This window comes from Pan paniscus, chromosome 4, assembly GCF_029289425.2.
Source record: "Pan paniscus chromosome 4, NHGRI_mPanPan1-v2.0_pri, whole genome shotgun sequence".
Taxonomy (NCBI): Eukaryota; Metazoa; Chordata; class Mammalia; order Primates; family Hominidae; genus Pan; species Pan paniscus.
The window spans coordinates 61,897,092-61,916,647 of record NC_073253.2 but is presented as its reverse complement, the minus strand read 5'-3'; the positions used below and the strand labels follow the sequence as shown (position 1 = coordinate 61,916,647).

The 19,556-nt window shown below is 32.1% G+C and overlaps 1 long non-coding RNA gene across 1 annotated transcript in view; it reads left to right on the top strand.

Moving 5' to 3' along the window:
- Positions 1-17,478, top strand: part of LOC130541567 (uncharacterized) — a 35,689-nt gene extending 18,211 nt beyond the window's left edge. The window contains exon 4 of the long non-coding RNA XR_008955636.1: positions 17,187-17,478. This is a non-coding gene — a long non-coding RNA (uncharacterized LOC130541567). The remainder of the gene's footprint in view (positions 1-17,186) is intronic.
- Positions 17,479-19,556: the final 2,078 nt, after the last annotated feature.

Here is a 19,556-nt window from a genome sequence, read left to right as displayed (position 1 = left end):
CCTTACACCGTACATAAAAATCAACTCAATACAGGTTAATTAGACTAAAATCTAAAACCAAAAACTATAAAAACCCTGTAAGATAACTTAGGCAATACTATTCTGGACATAGGCCCTGGCAAAGATTTCATGACAAAGATGCCAAAAGCAATTACAACAATAACAAAAAATTGACAAATGGGACCTAAGTAAACTAAAGAGTTTCTGGACAGCCAAAGAAGCTGTCAACAGAGTCACAGACAACCTACAGAATAGGAAAAAAAAAATTTGCAAACTATGCAGCTGACAAAGGTCTAATATCTATAAAGAATTTGAACAAAATAACTAGCAAAAACCAAAGAACCTCATAAAAATTGTACAAAGAACATGAAAAGATACTTTTTAAAAGAAGACATACACATGGTCAACAAGCATAAAAACATTCTCAACATCACCAATCATTAGAGAAATGCAAATCAAAACCACAATGAGATCCCATCTCACACCTGTCAGAATGGCTATCATTAAAAAGTCAAAAAATGACAGATGCTGGTGAGGTGGCAGGGAAAAGGGAATGCTTATGCATTGCTGATGAAAATGTAAACTAGTTCAGCCATTGTGGAAAGCAATTTGGCAACTTCTCAAAGAACTTAAAACAGAACTACCATTTACCCCAGCAATGCCATTACTGGGTATATAACCAAAGAAGTATAATTTTTCTACCATAAAAACACATGCATGCTTATGTTAATCACAGCACTACTCATAATTGCAAAGTCCTGAAATCAATCAAGATGCCCACGGATGATAGACCAGATAAAGAAAATGTGGTACATATACACTATGGAATACTACACAGCAATAATAAAAAATAGCTCTTGTTCTTTGCAGCAACATGGATGGAACTGGAGGCCATAACCCTAAGCAAACTAATACAGGAACAGAAAAACAAATACGACATGTTCTCACTTATAAGTGGGAGCTAAACATTGAGTACACATGGACACAAGGAAGGGAACAACAGACACACGGGCCTAGTTCAGGGTGGAGGTTCATAGGAGGCTCAAGATCAAAAAACTACATATCAGATACTAGGCTTATTACTTGCATGATGAAATAATCTGTACACCAAATCCCTGTGAACACAATTTACCTACGTAACAAATGTGCACAGGTACCCCTGAACCTAAAATAAAAGTTAAATAACAAACAAACAAAAAAAGAAAATAGAAAACACTAAATTTCTTCTTCTTTGTACTCATTGATGTGTTGCACAGATAACAGTGAGATCAACTTTGACTTAGAGGGATTGGCTACATTAGGAATTCCATGCAATTGTGATCAGCTCTGAGTAGAGCAACAAATACAGGGCTTTCCTGCAGGGTCACAGGTGAAGAGCAGTTTGAGGTCTATATGGTTGAAGAGGGAGGTGAAATTGGAAATATGGTTATAATACTCACAGAAATATTAAAATGTCTCCATAGTGTGAAAAACACATTAAAGTACAAGAGTAATCTATCATCCTAATGTATAAATCAATTACTACTTAAAACAGCAAAGATCAGAAGACTACAAATTTTGGTCATGTGCAAACTGAAAATTTGTAATCTGATAAGCTTACTCTTAGACAAATAATCATTTCCACGTGAAGATAACATTTCCTACTATTCAAGTACAGAAAGCTATACTACCCACACAGTCTTCCTAAATAATCTAGCAGCAAAGTATAGAAAGCAAAAGAAAAAAATTAATTAAGAAAATAATAGAAACACAGTAATACTTCAATACTTTATTAGAGCTCTCTTAGTTATTGACAGATCAAGCAGTAAAACAATAAATAAAATTATAATAGATTTAATTAACTTAATTAACATGCTAAAATTTCAGGTATGTGACTTGAATGAAATGTCCTTCAAGCAGAAAGTATAATTTTGCTGCTGATGCTCATCGTACATTTATAGAAATTGAGCATGTAATAAGCCACAAAAATCAAATAGCAAAATTTACAAGATACTTATGTGGGCACTAGTGACATAAAATTAAAAATTAAGAAGATGAACAAAAATGACAAGTTATATGAATTTTAAGAGAAAACTTCTCATAGTTAGGTCTACTTTCAAGCATTTTTCATCAAATAAAATATACACATAAAAACTAATAAGGCCACATAAAATCTATGAGCTAGATACAAAGTTATTGTAAGACACAAATGTGATATTTTATCAAGTAAAAATACATTAAAATAAAATAATAATTAAACATCCATCTAAAGAACTTTGAAAGGGAGCAACAAAATAAACCTAAATGAAGCAGGAGTAAAAGATGTATAAATTAAAAAGCAGGTTAAGGACAATACTACAAATTGATAAATGCACTTTGATATAATTTTTGGTAAAAGGTAAAACATTGTGAAAGACAAAACAACTAATATAATAAAAAACACATTGACAAAGAAAATATAAACGACAAAGAGTAAAAGAATATACTTACAACATAGAGTGATATAATATACTTAAAATATGAAGGGGACTTTTTCAATGTGTAATTTAATTTTATAACATTTCATTATATTACGCTCATTAGTTTAATAAAAATAAAATTATTTTATTTTTGTTTAAAAATTTTGGATATTTTAAGCTTTAATGTTTACATTGAGAATGCCCAACATATATTTTAATAAAATTAACCACACCATAAAATAGAAGATGTCAATCTATGAGACCACCCAAATAGATGCTGAAATGAATTTGAGTAAATTTCATGTATCATTATGATAGAAACTAGATAGAGAAGAATATATATATATAATATATATATATACATATACTTTTTTTATTATACTTCAAGTTCTGGGGTATATGTGCAGAACGTGCCGTTTTGTTACATAGGTATACATGTGCCATGGTGGTTTGCTGCACCCATCAACCTGTCACTTACATTAGGTATTTCTCCTAATGCTATCCCTCCCCTAGTACCCCACCCCCCAATAGGCCCTGCTGTGTGATGCTCTCCTCCCTGTGTCCACGTGTTCTTATTGTTCAGCTCCCAATTATGAGTGAGAACATGTGGTGTTTGGTCTTCTGTTCTTGTGTTAGTTTGCTGAGAATGATGGTTTCCAGCTTTATCCTTGTCCCTGCAAAGGACATGAACTCATCCTTTTTATGACTGCATAGTATTCCATAGTGTATATGTGCCACATTTTCTTTATCCAGTCTATCATTATGGACATTTGGGTTGGTTCCAAATCTTTGCTATTGTGAATAGTGCTGCAATAAACATACGTGTGCATGTGTCTTTATAGTAGAATGATTTATAATCCTTTGGGTATATACTTTTAACCTGGTAAATACTATGTTTTAAACTACCAGCCTACATTATCTTTATAAATATGACTTTAGCAACATGCTTACTAAAATCAAATACAGTCATGCATCACTACATGACAAGGTTACAGTCTGAGAAATGTGTCATCATGGGATTTGGCTATTGTGTGACTATCATAGAGTGTATTACACAAGCCTAGATGGTAGAACCTACTACATGCCCAAACTATATGGTACAGCTTATTGATTCTAGGTTACAAACCTGTACAACATGTTACTGTACTGAATACTGTAGGCAATTGTAATAAAATGGTAAGTATTTTAAACATAGAAAAGGTACGGTAAAAATATGACTCAAAAGATTTTTCAAGGCCAGGTGCGGTGGCTCAGGCCTATAATGCCAGCACTTTGGGAGGCCGAGGCAGGTGGATCACCTGAGGTCAGAAGTTCAAGACCAGCTTGGCCAACATGGTGAAACCCCATCTGTACTAAAAAAATACAAAAAATTAGCCAGGCGTGGTGGCATGAGCCTGTAGTCTCAGCTACTTGGGAGGCTGAGGCAGGAGAATCACCTGAACCTGGGAGGCAGAAGTTGCAGTGAGCTGAGATCGTGCCACTGCACTCCAGCCTGGGCGACAGAGTGAGACTCCTTCTCAAAAAAAAAAAAAAAAGATTTTAAAAAATGGTATGTCTATGTAGGGCATTTACCATGAATGAAGCTTACAGGACTGTGAGTTTCTCTGGGTGAGTAAGTAAGTCGTGAGTGAATGTGAAGGCCTAGGCCATTACTTTATAGTACTGTAGACTTCATAAATGCTATATACTTAGGCTACACTAAATTTATAAAAATAGTTTTCTTTCTTCAATATTAAATTAATCTTAGCTTACTGTAACTTTTTATATTATAAAATTTTTAATTTTTTAACTTTTTAATAATAATACTTGGCTTAAAAAACAAACACACTGGTCAGCTGTACAAATATAATATTTTTCTTTATATCCTAATTATAAAAGTTTTTAACTGCTTCAAAAAATTTTTTTTGTTTTACTTTTTAAACGTAAAACAAATGAAGACTTAAACACACAAATTAGCCTAGGCCTACACAAAGTTAATCATCAAGATATAACTAGACAATAGGAATTTTTGGCTTCATTATAATCTTAAGGGATCATCATTGTATATGGGGTCTGTCCTTGACCAAAATGTTATGTGACACATGACTGTATTAGACAATCATGCCTTCTACCACAACTGTAATTAAACATGTTTCTAAGTTTTAGCCACTGCACATTTGTAAGAAAAATAAAGTGTCTGCAAAAATACATTTATAAATATAATTTGTTTCATTTAGGAATATTATATATTGTATTACATTCAAGACAATCAACTTAAAATTTAAAAGAAAAATTGAGTCCTCAGTAAATTGACTAGCTATATCACTAAAATCCTAAATGAAATAACTTTTCATCACGCTATTAGTTATCTGTAAAAAGTGAAAATGAAGAAAATCACATTCATCTTAGCTATCAAAAATATAAACTAGGGAATAACCTTAATAAAAATGGCAGATGTGTATAAATAAAATTTAAAACATATTGAATACTGTATATGAAGAAATGCATGTTTTCTCCTCTGAGAAATTAAAAGGCTAATTCTTTAACAAGAAATGTAAACATGAAACACAATATAAAGAAATGCCCAGACATATATACAGATACTTTGACAAACTTATCCTCAGATTCAAATGAAATGTGGAAAAGACAAAAATAATCAAAGATTTGACAAAAATTACTGAAAAGGGACATTTACTTTCAGATATTATGATGTATTAATACAAAAATCAAAAAATGTAGTACAATACACTAAAGACTTAACATAGCCAGATCAATCACACAAAATAGAAAGCTTAGAAACATACCTACAAATATTTAAATGGTTTATAAATGCAATTGTTATCACATTAAATCAACTAACAATTTGGGGTTGGGGGGAGGGGAGAAAGATTAAAAATTAAATCAATCAATCAAACAAAGATACCCTAAAAATATGCTGGTGACTATTTATGTAATTTCACAATATGATCATTTTTTTCCCCAAAAGAAGAGATAGTATACAAGCAAATAAGAAATGATTAGTAGGTGAATATTTTACATATAAAGAACTCATAGAAACAAATAAAATATGAACATCCCAGGGAACATTGATCAAATGAGATAAACATCTAAGTCATAAAATTTGAAACACTTAGGGCTCAATTACTGTATATTGTAATTGAGCTTAAATGTTAGCTTCATTTTACTAGTTTGATGATTTTGAGTAAATTATTTTAATTCTCCATGCTTTTGTTTTCTCATCTGGAATGTTAAGAATGCTATTATACTTGTACTTCAGAGGTTTGTTGTGACGATTACATGCTTTTGTGTCTGTAAAACACTTGTTTCAATGCATGGCACTTAGAAAACAGTCAAAATTACTAGGTTTAACCTACATACCCAAACATAGAGGAAATATATAAATGAGTTCACCTTTGCAATAGAATAGTAGGCAAACTTTAAAAAATCATGTTGCCATGGATAAAATAGTCATTATCTATTGACAAGTAGAAAATGTTCAAATAGTAAATATAGACTTTTGTTTTGACCTATGACAGTAACTATTATGGGACTAGCTCTCCTACTGAAAAGGATAACATTGATTAACTACATGAGGTATCTGCTTCAGTATACTGGAAAAGAAAGAACAAGACTATGATCCTCAAGACTCCTCCAGGGAACAATCTCTTGGCCACGTCACAACAAAGTAGAGTCTAAACACACCTCAGGAGTTTGAAGTAGGTTAAGAGGCTGGGCAAGGCTCTAGATGGTAGAGATCTGTGAAGAGAAAAGCATCAGAAAATTTCTGTGAGTCGTTGGCCAAAAGCAGAGCTAAACTACGTAAGACTTAACAGAAATTGTCTCCTATGGGCTTGGGAACAGAATAGCACAGAGGTATTACAGATTAAATAATGCTAGGAATCTTTGCAGTTCAGGCGCGTGCAGTGTGCAGACATTGTTAGGTTAACACACTGTGAAAAATCTGGGCCTTCATCTTAGGAACCAGAAAGGCTATGAATTAAAGAGTAAAGACAATATGTTCAGGTAAGGCCTAGTCTACCTCTTCTCTAACTAAGTCTAAAATCAAATTCTGGAAAAATCTTTGGGGAAACAGATTCTGGACATCTAGTTCCTCAAGTGAGAGGGACTTGAGAAAACTTAGATGTCTATAGAATTGCCCTAAAAAAACATAATTAGGCCGCAATCAGTTCAAGATGATCAGTCAGTTGTAGATATGCCGACAATTGCAAAAAAATTCCTTCAGATGAACAAAATAGAACTAGAATTTCTAAACACGTCATTAACAAAGTATAATGCGAAGTAAGTAACACATGGAAAGAAACAGGAAAATGTGACCTACAATCAAAAATATATATATATATTCATAGCAATATTCAGTAGCAATCAACATTGGGATAGCCCAGACGTTGGATTTAGCAACAAAAGTCTTTAAAGAGGCTATTATAAATATGTTTAAAGAAATAAGGGATAAAATGTTCAGAAAATTAAAGGAATATATGGTCTTAGTGAGGAACAGGGAATATCAGCAAAGATATTGTGTAAAACGACTCAAAAGGAAATTTCAGAACTGAAAATTATAAGACAGAAATGAAAAAACAAATCACTGAAAGTGCTTAACAGGAGATTGAAGAAAGCAGATGGAAGAGTCACTAAACTTTACAAAAGATCAATAGAAATACTCCAATCTGAAAAACAGATAAAAGAGATTGAAGAAAAATGAACAGACACTTAAGATACAAAAAGAGTCAAAACATAAGTTTTTAAAAGTCTCAATAGTGAGAAGAATAAAAAACTGAGCTAAACATTTTGAATAAATAATGGCCCAAATTCTTTCCAAATTTGACGAAAATATTAACTGATTGACTCAAGATTTCAGCAAAACCCTAAAACATAAAGTAGAAAGAAAACCATACTTAAGCAATTCTTAGTCTAACTGCTAAAAACCATGCTAAAAATGTCACCTAAAATCCTGTGAGTAGAGAAAATATCTTTCAAAATGAGAAAGAAAAAAACAGTTTTTGATGAACAAATGTTGAGAGAAAAATTGTTGTCATTAGACCGACACTAAATTTGTTACATTTGGACAATAGGCAATGTCAAGTCGGCATTGAGAACTGAGAAGCATGAAGCAGGCAGGTAGACGGGCCAGAAGTGAAGTGTGAAGGAAGATAAGATTTACTCTATATAAATTCTAGGAAGCTAGGGATGCATATGATTAGCTCTGGAGAAACAATTGAAAATTATTTTTAAAAAAGAGGGGAAGGAAAAACACAGTCACAAAAAGGAAAATTAAAATTAAACCCATTGAAAGTAGAAGGAAAGAAATAATTACAAGGCAGAAAGCAATGAAATAGAAAACAGATAATAAATAAAATTAACAAAGCAAAAGCTGATAAAGACCCTAGAAAGACCAATGAAGGGAAAAACAAGAGAAAATATAAATTACCTATATCAAAAATAAATGAGAAAATATCATTAGAGATCTGACAGGCACAAAAAGAGTAATGAGAAAATGTTATGAACAATTTTTGCAAACAAAGATGAAAAGGCCAAAATCCTTGAGAAGTGTAATTTTCCAAAGCTGATTGGAGAAAAACTAGGTAATTTAACCAAACCTTTGATATTTATTAAAACAATACAATTAATAATACAAAGTCTTCCCATAAAAACTCTAGACTAAGCTAACTTCACCAGAGAATTCTATTTAAGAAGAAAATCAAAATCAAAAGTAATTTTATGATTCTGCCATATCCTTGATACCAAAATCTGGCAAAGCCAAAACAGGAAAAAAAAATAGAGACAAATATTTATAATAATCCTAGAAACAAAGTCCTTAAGAAAACATTAGCAAATGGAATCCAGCATAGATAGAAAAGTATCATGGATAATAAGCAAGTAAGACTTATTCTACAGAAGTTTGCTTAGCATTTAAGATCAATCAATATACTCCATCACATTTATTGAAGAATGTGTTCATTTCAAAAGACTCATGAAAATTATTTGATAAATTTGAACACTTGTTTATAACTCAGCAAATCAAAAAAAGAAGGGGTTTCTTTTTTCAAACTAATAAAAAGAATCTATGAAAACTATATAATTAACATTGAAATTATAAATCTTGCCCCAGTAGTTGGGAACAAGGCAAGGATGTTTGTTCACATTTCCATTACATATTGTACTGAAGGTTTAAACTGTTGTAATAAAGAAAAATAAAAAAGTAAATATAGAACTGCCATATATTCCTGCAATCTCCTTCCTGAGTACATATCCAGAAGAAAGGAGATCAGTATATTGAAGCAGTGTCTACACTATTCACAATAGCCAAGATATGGAATCAACCCAAGTGTCTATCCACAGGTAAATGGATAAAGAAAACATGTTATATTTACACAATAGAATACTATTATTCCATACAAGAATAAAATTATATCCTTCTTGGCAACATGGAGGAGCTTGGTAGGCAGTATGCTAAGTGAAATAAACCAGGCACAGAAAGGTAAATACCACATGTTCTCATTCATACGTGGAAGCTAAAAAGTTGATCTCACGGAAGTAGAGAGTAGACTAGTGGTTACTAGAGGCAGGGAAAGCGATGGAGGAGGGAAGGATGAAGTGTGGTTAACAGATAATAAAGTACAGTAAGATAGGAGGAATAAGTTCTAATCTTCTGCAGCACTAAAGAGTGACTATAATTAACAATTTATTGTATATTTTCAAATAGAAGAGCAGATTTTGAATGTTCCCAACACAAATAAATGATAGAAGTTTGAGGTGATGTATACTCTAATCAGCCTGATTTGATCATTGCATATTATATTTATGTTTCTAACTATCACGCTGTACCCTATAAATATGTATAAATATTGTGCGTCATTGAAAAATAATGATAAAAGCAAACAATTAAAGTTTGAAAAACTAGCATTCTAATTTGTCCCTATTTGTAGATAACATGATTGTCTATGTTGAAAATCTTAAGGAATCTATTTAAAAAACTACTAAATTTAATAAGGGTATTTGGCAATGTCAATGGATACAAGCTCAATATACAAAAATCAATTGCATTTCTATAACTTGAAAACAAAATTTTGGAGATAAATTTTAAAATTTACAGTAGTTTTGAGAATATTAAGTGGGAATTAATATAAAAATTTATGTGCAAACATCTACACTAAAAAATAGAAAATATTGGTAGGAGAAATAAAGAAGATCTAAATAAATGGAGGAATACATTGTGTTCATGGATTAGAAAAACCCCATATTATTAAAGTACAAATTTTCTGGAAATTGATATGCAAAATAAAATAAATCTCAGCCAAGTTCCCATGTTGCTTTTTAAAATTTTCTAAATTGTGGGGTGGGGGGAGGGGGAAGGATAGCATTAGGAGAAATACATAATGTAAATGACAAGTTAATTGGGTGCAGCACACCAACATGGCACATGTATACATATGTAACAAACCTTCACATTGTGCACATGTACTCTAGAACTTAAAGTATAATAAAAAAAATAAAATTTTCTAAATTGACATGGGGATTCTGAAACATATATAGACATTCAAAAGACAGCAAATAACCAACTATTTAAAAAAAATACAAACAGATCAGTGGGACAGAGTAGAGAATTCAAGGGATATGACATGTTGTCAACTAATTTTTGTTGAAGGGACATGTCAAAATCAGTGAGGAAAGTCTTCACAAATTGTACTGGAACAACTAGATATTAGTATGGAATAAAATGATGAACCTCAGCCCCTCCCTCACACCATATGCAAAAGTAAATAGTTTTGAAATAAATCATATAACTAAATATAAAGCAGAAAGTACAAAGTTTCTAGAGGAAAACATAGGAGAAAATCTGCACAACCATGAAGTAGAAGAACATTTCTTAGAAAACAAAAAGAACTAATAATCAAAAAAATGGAAATTTTTGTATATCATCAAAATTAAAATCTCTGCTCTTCAATAGACACTATTAAGAAGATGAAATGATTAGCCACAAATTGAAAAAAGCATATATTCTGAAAGAATAACTTCCTTCTGGAATATATGTATAGTACTTAAAATTAATCAGATAATGCAATAAAAATTGGCAAAAGACTTTAAAAAATGCTTTACAAAAGAATCAATGTCCAATAAGCACAAAAAAAACTCCGCTGGTTCCCAGCAAAATGTATATTAACCACATACACGTGCCAGAATAGCTAAAATTTAGAAGATAAAATATACCAAGTCTTGGCTCAATGCAAATGTTTTTCAACAGGTGAATGGATAAACAACTGTGTTCTATTCATATAATAGAAAGCTAATTAACAATAAAAAGAACAAACTATTGATAAATGCATCAATATGAATGTCTCAAAATATTATGATAAGCTAAAATAGCCAGACATAGAAGAGTGTATATTGTATGATTTCATTTATATAAACTCTAGAAAAGGCAAACATACTTTCTAGTGACGGAAATCAGTGGTTGTCTTGGGTAGAACCTGGGAGTGGGTGTTAACTTAGAAATGACAGAAGGGGGCTTCCTGAAATTATATAAATGTTCTAGATATTGATTGGAATGATGGTTATATAAGCGTATAGATTTTTCAATATTCATCAATCTACTTACTTACATGGGTGCATTTTAAACATTTCATATATATGTCATAATCCCCGTTTTTACAAAAAACTTACCTTTTTAACTGTAAAATTTACACTTAAAAAGTGTAAGTTTTACACTTGTAAGTGTAAAATTAAGCTGAGAATTCATTCACTAAAAATGAACATTTATTATAATTCACAGTATTCTTATAGATACTTTTGATTCTGCTAGATTTCAGGGGATTTTTTCCCAATTTCCTCTACTGAATCTGTATATCCATTAGATAAAAATAACTGTTATCAATAAATTCAAAACAGAATATATTCATTTATTTAAAGAGGACATGTTACAAAAAATTTAGGTAATTAGGCATATCTCAATTGCTTGGTAGATTTTGCTTAGTATGAAAGAAAACTTGCTTGAAAAATTATTTGAAATTTCTAAAGACACTAATTCGAGGCTTTTGAAGAAGTTATTCATGATGTTTGAAAAGGATGTTTGCCATAAAAATGGAATACAAAAATAATTTTACAGAAATAAACTGTTATTGATCATTGGACTTCTGGATATTGAAAATGGAGAGCAATTTCAAATAATTTGGGATTTGCAAGTGTGATTACAGAAGAGTACTAATACCATAACAACAACCTGAAAAGTGGTCTGACTTATGGCAAAGTGGTGGATTATGGGATTGACTACCAGATAGAGTTATATTAACATATCATAGATACTTAATACATACTTATTTAAATAATATGTGCTGAAGTAGAGTAGAAAAATAGTTCACATATCATAGAGTCTAAAACTGAGACTAAGAGACATACTGACTTGCTCATGGTCATTGAACAGTGAGTTTTTGTTAATAATGACAATATGCTTTTTCACAATAACCTTCTATAATTTAAGATTTATGAGGGTGGAGACTGTGATCTTTACCTAGTATGTGGAAGAGTATCTGGGGTTTAGGCATGTTATAAGTATATATTAAATGAATGAATACATAATGCTAGTGAACTCCCATCAAATATTTCACCAAATCATCACACATATTAAGCATTATAATTATATTAAAACAATAATAAGATATAATAACACACTGGAAAATATCAGTTGTTGAGGTTTTTAAAGCAGAATGATTGCCCTTCAGAAGGAAGAGAACATCGGGAATTTCACTTTACCCTAGTATCATACCGCCCTACTCTGACCCCCTGCACTATTCCTGCACTTTCCACTTCTTTTCACTTTGTCCTAATCCCTAGAGATCCAAGGAATAATAGACCTGGTAGGGATTTAAGCCTACATGGCAGTCACTTTCCCTGTTGGAAGCAGAGTTGGCTTTTCTTTTTCATTTCGATAGAGCATTTATTTTTATTTCATATTTAAAGAGAAATTCTGTCTTTACATGTCACACCAACCTAGTGTACATGGAAGCAAATCCCTAAAATAATAAATGATTTTTCATGAAAGGTGGGATGGATTTTCATCTTCAGTTATTCTTATACATCTCTCAATGTCAGTTCTCTGGGAGGTGTTAGTTCCATTTTCAACATATACACGGCATCAACATAGTGTCAAAAAGTGTCTTTGTCACAGCTTGTATCCCAATGGAGCTATTAATTTCATTTGAAATCATGTTCCCTTTGTGATATAAGCAGATTATAAAGAAATTTATTGGAAAAAATATTTTTATTATTTTAATATCTTGCCTATGTTCATTTAAGGGCCATGATCCAACATGTTCTCTTTTGATACACCAGCTAGACAAATGATTTATAATTCTTTTGGATGCAAAAATCTAAGAAATATTTAAAAATCATGAACACCCACTTCAGGATTGATACTGCATAAGGTTACTCTAATTTTCATGAGAAGTCCAAGTGTTGTAACAATTATGGCTCATTATGTTGTCAAAGAGAGACCTGTATTCAGTAACTATTTCCAACTCAAGACAGACTGTGTTATTGCCAACAGGCTTTTCAATAACCTCTGACAATCCAGCTTGCAGAGGTTAGAATTTAGCCACGACACTGTCATCATTTTGTCTCAGTTCCTAAATTATCCAGCTTTTTTTTTTCCAGAGATCGCAGATAAATCCCTTATTCTTGTTTATTCTTTAAGGGTTCTCCTCTTAGTTCTCAGCATAATAAACATGTTTTTCTAATGATTATATTCTTCAAATTACCTATGGCTTTCATCTAGCAAAGAATATGAAGGGAGGAAACAGAAGAAGAGGAAAGAATCCAAATGGAATACACTGTTTTTAACTTAGCTTCTATGAAGGAGCAATAAGGTTTTTCATTTAAGGCATCTCATTCATCTCCTTGGCTGTGCACCTTGTCCATTTACAGCCACCTCCTATGACCTTGTTTACTCTGGAGCCTGCTCTTTCACATGGTGAAGCAGGCACTAGTGAATAACTGCGTGACAGTCACCAATTCATATGCTTCTGGTAAAAGCATAATAAGCATCCTGTTTTAGAAATACAAATAAAATGGCTGAGTGATAAAAGTGTTTCTGATCTGACACACAAGACTTGAAATACAAGACTTCAACTTAAGCTTAAGGTAAAATTGCTTAGTTTAAAACTATTCCTCTCCTCCAATGTGAAAATGCAATTCCATAAAAGTTTAAGGGTGATGATCCATTTTTGTATGTAGAGAAGTTTTTAAAAAGCAACTAAAATTGTGTCAATTATTTGGATTACAATGCAGTTTACTTGTTTCCAATCCTACAAAGGGCACTCAAAGAAGAAAAAAAGAAGAAGGATGAGTGTTTCCCTTCATTTACCCCTGCTCTCTGATACAAATATTTTATGTTCTGGGATCTAAAGAGGTCTCTTGAGTTGGGTTAATTGAGATGTGAGAAAATGTATAAAAAGATAACTACAGTCCTTCAAATGAAATAAGCCATGAAATCACCATCCTTATCATTAAAACTTTAATCACATTGAATTTATAACAATAATTATGAGAGTAATGGTGTTAATGGAGTAGGGGTAGGAGATAGAGAAGTAGTGGCTGTAGCGTGAACATTATTTTATAACTTGATAATATCATTTTTGTATTTGCTATTAACTTTTCAGTATAAATGTAGGGGGAATAAACTTTTCCTTAAAATTTGTCTTGTCTAAATAGTCATAGTAACTATTATATGAATATATGCATGTACATGTGCATACAATGAGTTAGTGAAATATTTACCTATATACATATACCTAAATACCCATATATGTATACATACATACAACACATCCACATGTATGTTTAATCCATTTCGATTTAGGTTTAAAAATAGTGTTTTTGTTTGAAAAGGGCCCCCATCAATCTGGGGATAAAAGAGGAATGGGTTTGATTTATTGAATACTGCATGCATAAATGAAAGAAATAGAGAAGGTCCAGCCAAAATCTTCTAATGGCAAAGACTGATGATCGGATCTGGCAGAATTTGCTTTTTCTTTGCTTCAGGAATCCACATTGTTGTTTACTGATCAAAATGAGGAGGAATGTTGGGGTAATTAAAGTTAATTTACTGGCTCATAAACTTTAACACATTTGATGATGTGTAAGGCCCTGACTAGCATAAAAACCAAGTCAGAAATTATTTTAGGCAAAAAGCACTTCACACATTTGTAAGCAGCTTTGATCAATAAAACAACAACCTCATATATATATATATATATATAAATAATGGGTTATGTATATATATAACCCATTAAAAACTGACATATTTTAGTTTCCTGTATACTTATTTCTATTATGTTTGGTTGTAACCTTCTGAATACAGTTATACTGTGTTCTTACTTCAAAAATGCCATGAGAACTTAATAGTTTGTATATAAAATGAGCCTGAAAAATACCAAGCCTTCTATGAAAGATCTGAACTTTCAGTATTAATGATGCAACTTCTGGCATTAGGTTTTGATCCTTATTAAATCTTACTGTGCTTAGGAGAGATGACATTTATCAGTCATTCGTACTTGCCATGAATTAGTTTATCATGCTCTGTCCCAAGAATCTACAAAAAAGGAGACAGGAGAGCAAAAGCACACCATAATGCATAAGTCAGGGGTATTCAAAACTGCCCTAGGGCAGGGGAAAGGAAATTGGAAATTAACTATTTTTTTTTTCACAATTTTTGCTGTTATTTAGTCCACGCTGCAATGCAAGGAAGGACCCTGATTTACTCTTTAAACTGAAAAAACCAGCTTTATTTTCTGAGGCATTTAGAAGATATTGACAACGTCTGGTTGACACTTTGGTGCTTTTCTTTGACATTTGTCTCTGTTAAGCTTGAGAAAGGTATCATTATCATCAATGCTCTCCCCCACCCTCAACACCTATCCCCCTTTCTATAAATCCTGATAAAATAAAAAGATTTTTACTTGGTATTTTCTTGATTCTGGATTCTTTCAGAATAGTATGTATGAGTGAAAGTCCTATCCTTGTAAGAGTGTTTGTTTATGGTGCTATTTATTTAATTAATTATTCATATGCCAGATAATGGAGAATAAACTGGTAGAGCTGAGGTCAAATCGAAATACACCATAAATGTGTGATTTTAGAGCAGGAGACAGCTCCACAGATATGGGTTGACTGTCACTGACTATGGAACTGTCATCCCCATCATGGTTAGGCCTATTAAATGGCATGACTCTTTAGCAGGGCATGTCAAGTCAGTGAAGAATGATAAAGACTAAGCTACATGCATGCTAATCTGGAAAGTATTATGAAACTGCTTTGCGGCCAAGGATTCTAGTTTGAGATATGACAATGTCCAGTTTGTTATTATGACAAAAGAAAAAGGAGAATTGTTTACAAAATTGCAGGCCTTATATAGAAATGTCTGCCTTTTTACTCTTTGGTTTATTATTAAATATGAATAAAAAACAGTAGGATTTAAGAATAGACATGAAAATTTTATCCAGAGTGGGAATAAAAATGAATACTAAGAATATATCTGAAAGATATATCCAGCCTAGTTCAAGATGTCAAGAAAAATGAGATTGCAAAATCAGGGTTGCATAAAACTGAGCAAGAAACAATAGAAGTCAGCAATTGCAAAGCAAATGTGCAGGAATAAATATAACAAGTTAGCAATTCTCCTTGCCTGTTAGGAGTAGAGACCATTTATTTCTCTCCAGAGGGAAACTGAACATTTTTAAAGCCATAATTAATATTTATGTGTTTTAATTTGTGAAGTTTTTTTTTTAATAGAAACAGTTGTGTTCTTAGGAACTTTGCAGTCTGATTATAACACAGACTTATAACATTGTCTTACTTATACAGGTAAGTGTTCAAACTAGATTCAGAGGCAAAAATCTAATAATATTCAGAGAAGGAATGCAAATTCCACCCAGATTCTGTAATGTCAGACCAGTTGGAAAACACCTGTGTTTCGCCATATTGGGGCGGTGTTGCTCATTGAGATCATATAAATGTAAGGAATTTGGCAAGTCAACCAAATCTTTTTTCTTAAAGTTATACATTTTATTGTTAACTCTCAGGAATTAATATAGTTAACTATATTGTGTACAATGACTTTTGATAGGTCACATTTTCCCTAGAAAATGTATCATTTACCCTTAATAATTTTGACTTATCTCATTTTGTAAGGAAATAGTCCATTAAAAACTTGTATGTTATTTTTTAAATCAGCATCTTTTGAGTCTTAGATTTTGAGCCAGGTCTTGGACAACTAATCAAGTGACTTTGATCAAAATCTTTGGGAAACGTAATGTTTTAAGGACAAGTTTAATTGAATCACAGTTTGAAGTGGTAGCAAAGTGAGTTTGCCCTTTGTCATAACGTACCTAGGAATCCCGATCTATATTCCTGATTGCTATTGATTTTTCTAGATTTCATTATAAAATCAATAACTGTTGCACAGGGTAAGATAGTTTACAAGGGTTGCAACATACTGTGGACTTCTGAAAACATACTGAGCTCGGTGAAGCCACCCAGGCAGCCAATTAGGAGAAAACATCTATTAGGTAAAAACAGGGCAGTCCCATTGACTGCTATTGATTTTCTTAGCCCTGTGAAAAGACAATCAATTAGATAAAGAAGGCTAATGTTACAGCTGCAATTTAATAACTCCTAAAAAAAGAAGGAGGGCTATTGATTCCTGACATGGAATGTTGAGGCTTATTGAAATATACTGAACTTCACCTGTCTTTTAATCAGGCCTGTGGAGAAGAGAGGAAGCCTGCCATTGTAGCCTTGTGGTATAGAATCCCAATTGTTAAAGAGCTTTGGTGATGCCAGACCTAAGAGATGCAAATGAAACAGAACTTTAGAAGAAACGCAGGCCCAGATTGAATACGAAATCACGGAAGCTATTGACAGAAACTGTCTTGGTGAAGGTTGTTTCTTTCTCTATACAGAGCTCACCAGAGTACCACCTGTCATTTTCAAAAGCAAAGTCAGTTTTGCCAACCAGCCGTGAATGACAAATAAAGCTTTATATGAAACACAAGGACATATTATGTGCTATTGTGAGTTCTGCTAAGTGCTAATTTATCTGGCTTGTTCTCTTCAGCAAACACAGGCACAGACACATGAAATAATCTACCTAATTATGTAGCTATTTAGGAGAAAAACAAAGCAAGGTGTTTTTGTGTGTTGCAGAAGGTACATGATACAAGAAAGGTTTTCACAAGCCCTAACATAGCTAATGAAAATAAATGAAATGCTGTAAGCTGCAACAATTTTAGAACAAATAAACTTTTGCTAGTTTTGGATTTAGGGAGTCCCAGCTGCTTTTCATAAATAGATGAGTACTTTCATTCATTTTTTTATAGTCCTTAATTGGAAATGGCTAATAGGCCTTGTCCCTTTCAAATATAAAATCTGGACTAAAATACCTCATATAGATATGTTCTTTATGCTTTTCTTTTCTATTGCATGTATTTGATCCTTTCTCCCTCATTATATATATGCCTTTTTACCAGCAGACAGCTGCTATTCACAATAATTGCTAGGGCAGTCAATTATACTTTTAATAGACCTACTTGAGGACAAATGGTGGTCTAAATTGTACTAAAGACACACCATACACAAAGACTATGCCATTTCTACTATCTGAAATATTCTAAATATTCCTGAGCAGCAGTATAGTATAAACACCTTACTGCAGCATGTCAAAGCTTTTCTCCAAAATATTTCCAGAATACAAGTGAACTATTCTGTAAGCCATTACATCATTGCTTAAATTTCTATTTATAAACGGAAGACTATATTGTGCTAATTCCCCCACATGTATTTAGGTAGCGTAAATCAGAATTGTACAAAATCTATTTTTGTTGAGTGCTTTCCTTTTTATTTAAAACCATGCATATTCAATATGCATATGTTTCTACTTATTAACATGGATGTCTAAAATGTGTTCTTTAAAGAGTACACTTTTCTTTAAGAATTACACATTTGTAAAAATAACTTGTGATTTGGACAAATAATTAGATTTTAGAACTTAAGATCCAAGTCAAAAGTGGGTAAATATGTCCCTTATTACAACATATAGTGCCTTGTTTACATATGCAATGTGCATTTTACAAACAATATTAGATACAGTGATATAAGTGAGTGTAGCACATTTCTGTTTATAACAGTATTACATTGTCAGAATAGTCAACACATTATTGATTGGCAAGGGAAGTACACTCCATACAAATCTGAAATGCCATCTTTATAAGCAAATCACAATCATATTTTTAAAATCAAAATTTGGGGATGTAAAAACATTTATTTAATTTAAATATTAGAAACTACAATTCATTCAGGCTCTTGGAACATTATACCAACATGTCAAGTATTCTCTTTATTTTTCAATGTATTACACGTAGGTCATTTTTTCTCAAACTTGTGCTTTGCCATTAAGTATATAAAAACATATCTGTATCTGGGGTAAAATACCATGTCTCTTAGGCAGCTTGGATATAGGTGTTTGGAATTGTATTTTGACCTTAAAGATTTAAGATAGCCCTCCCACTGTTAGATTGGCATAAGTGAAAATATATATAGCAGAAATAAAATCTAGCTTTAAAGATAAGAATCTGTCAAAAGAAGAGTAATGGAAGTGCATATTTAAACATCAAGGAATGAGCTTTTCGACACTTACACCTCTATTAGAGATATTGAAGTAGCATTTAGCTGTACAACATGCAATAGAAGAGTCCTTCACTAAGACATCTTCCCTCAATTTTCCAAGACTGCAAAAATAAAAACTTAACTTTAAAGCATATGACGAGTGTAGAAACAAAGTCAAGTTCCATTTTCAAAACCTTACAAATAATTTGTGAATAAACGAGGACAAGTGCATCAACTAAAAAGATTTTTACTGAGGGTTTTGTGGAACTCTTCTTAATAATATCATCTCTAAAGCCAGATTGCTTGGTTCAAACTCTACCTTCCCCACTTTATAAGTGTGCAATTCCTGGTAAATATTGTCTTGGGGATGCTGTAATTCCTTTTGGGGATGGAATCTCCCCTTAGTTCTCAGTAGGTCTTGTGTGAGAATACAAAAGTTTTCAGGAAATCATTGTGTATCTTGATTTT